The sequence below is a fragment of the Schistocerca americana genome, unplaced genomic scaffold (assembly GCF_021461395.2).
Source record: "Schistocerca americana isolate TAMUIC-IGC-003095 unplaced genomic scaffold, iqSchAmer2.1 HiC_scaffold_755, whole genome shotgun sequence".
Classification (NCBI taxonomy): Eukaryota; Metazoa; Arthropoda; class Insecta; order Orthoptera; family Acrididae; genus Schistocerca; species Schistocerca americana.
The window spans coordinates 60,001-62,500 of NW_025726517.1; positions in this window are offsets into that span (position 1 = coordinate 60,001).

The window sequence follows — 2,500 nt, forward strand, 5'->3', positions numbered from 1 at the left end:
CCTAACCCGTATTGCGCCTTAACCTAACCCGTATTGCGCCTTAACCTAACCCGTATTGCGCCTTAACCTAACCCGTATTGCGCCTTAACCTAACCTATATTGCGCCTTAACCTAACCTATATTGCGCCTTAACCTAACCTATATTGCGCCTTAACGTAACCCGCGTTGCGCCTTAACGTAACCCGCGTTGCGCCTTAACGTAACCCGCGTTGCGCCTTAACGTAACCCGCGTTGCGCCTTAACGTAACCCGCGTTGCGCCTTAACCTAACCCGCGTTGCGCCTTAACCTAACCCGCGTTGCGCCTTAACCTAACCCGCGTTGCGCCTTAACCTAACCCGCGTTGCGCCTTAACCTAACCCGCGTTGCGCCTTAACCTAACCCGCGTTGCGCCTTAACCTAACCCGCGTTGCGCCTTAACCTAACCCGCGTTGGGCCTTAACCCAACACACGTTGGGCCTTAACCCAACACACGTTGGGCCTTAACCCAACACACGTTGGGCCTTAACCCAACACACGTTGGGCCTTAACCCAACACACGTTGGGCCTTAACCCAACACACGTTGGGCCTTAACCCAACACACGTTGGGCCTTAACCCAACACACGTTGGGCCTTAACCCAACACACGTTGGGCCTTAACCCAACACACGTTGGGCCTTAACCCAACACACGTTGGGCCTTAACCCAACACACGTTGGGCCTTAACCCAACACACGTTGGGCCTTAACCCAACACACGTTGGGCCTTAACCCAACACACGTTGGGCCTTAACCCAACACACGTTGGGCCTTAACCCAACACACGTTGGGCCTTAACCCAACACACGTTGGGCCTTAACCCAACACACGTTGGGCCTTAACCCAACACACGTTGGGCCTTAACCCAACACACGTTGGGCCTTAACCCAACACACGTTGGGCCTTAACCCAACACACGTTGGGCCTTAACCCAACACACGTTGGGCCTTAACCTGCTCTGTAATTGTCATACGACGCGTTAAATTAGTGTAGTGTTGCCTAACTGCAACCCCCGCAATATAGTTTGCTACCCGCACTGCCCGGTCCCCAGAGTATCGCTTCATGTTAAACACCTTGCAGCTATACACTGTAATGCGGATGGCAGCAGGACGTACATGCTCAATGCCCTTCGCAGTTGTTCATTGGCATTCGCATGGCGAAGCACAGCCTACGTTGTGGTACGGCTTGTGTCAACTGTCCGCTGATGTTGTACGTCCAAATCACACACTGTAACTGCACATTGGTCCTCATGTACTGAATGATACATCGTGGTACATGTGTGACCGTTACCACGACTGCGCCAACAACGGCGAACCATACGGTCCAAATATTGTGCACTCAGCTACGTGTCGTCTCCCTATAAGAGCTGGATTGCAGTATGGTATGCCGTGGATGGCGATCAGCATGAGCCGTCTGTTGATGTAGTGGCGCGTGTTGTCAGACGTAGTCGTCTCTTCTCACTCACCGTGATAGCATGGTGCACTGCGTTCCACATCTGCGACATGCGACAGAGGCCGGTTGACAGTCGTTCGCGCAATGGACATCGCATACGTACGGGGGCCACCTTCCACGTGTTCGCGAAGCGTGCACATGTTGTTGCGTGTATGTGGGCAGACATAGTGTGTCGTGACACCTGACACAGGCATGCAACAATCGTTGAATTTGCAAATGGCGATGGACGTCTACGTTTGCTGGTGACGTTACGCAAATGAACAACTGGTAAACCGTTGTGGTGCGGTTGTTCTCGCTAGAGGTGAATCAGTGATGGCGACGATCGGTTGAGCTACCAACCGGTTGTTTCAGCGATACCCACCATGCCCACGAACGTGAATGGCATGTGGGTGTGAAGCGATACGCGGCGGTGGCTGGGTGGGACCGTCCCCGGCCGGTGAGGGGGGGCCTCCCGGCGTGCTGGCCGCGCGGTGCGTGGGCGCACGCGCTACAGCCGGCTGGTGGGGGCGGCCAGTGGCAGGCGCGCCGGCCGACGGAGGCGGCAGGCGGCGCAGCTGCGCGCCGGCGCACCCTGCACGCGGCGCCGTGCGGCCAAAGTAGGTCCTCGCGGGCCCGGTGCGAAGCGCGGTGGACATCTGCAGTGTGCTGGTCCGATTGAGGACTGTGTGCGCTGAGGATGCGCCGCCGCCCGGCGCTCGGCGCCGCGACGCCGTCTGCTGCTCGGTCGCCTCTGCGGTTCTCGCAGGTGGTTTGTATCGCAGCTGTGCGGACGTGTTGGCGCGTTCGCTTCGGCACCCAAGTGGGGCTTTTGTCCTTCTGTGGCGCTGGCGTTGGAGCTGCCGGCCACCGTAGGTGGCGCGTGTTGTCTCCCGCCGGCAATGCCACGACAGCACGCTCCCGGGCCTCTGTCGGCAGCGGCAAGCTCAGTTGGGAGCACGGGTGGTCGCACCTAAAGCGTCTACTCGCCAAACTCCGGGCGATTGCGCCTCTCTCGAACCCGACCAAGTACTTAGGACGGCGCTGCGCGCCGCC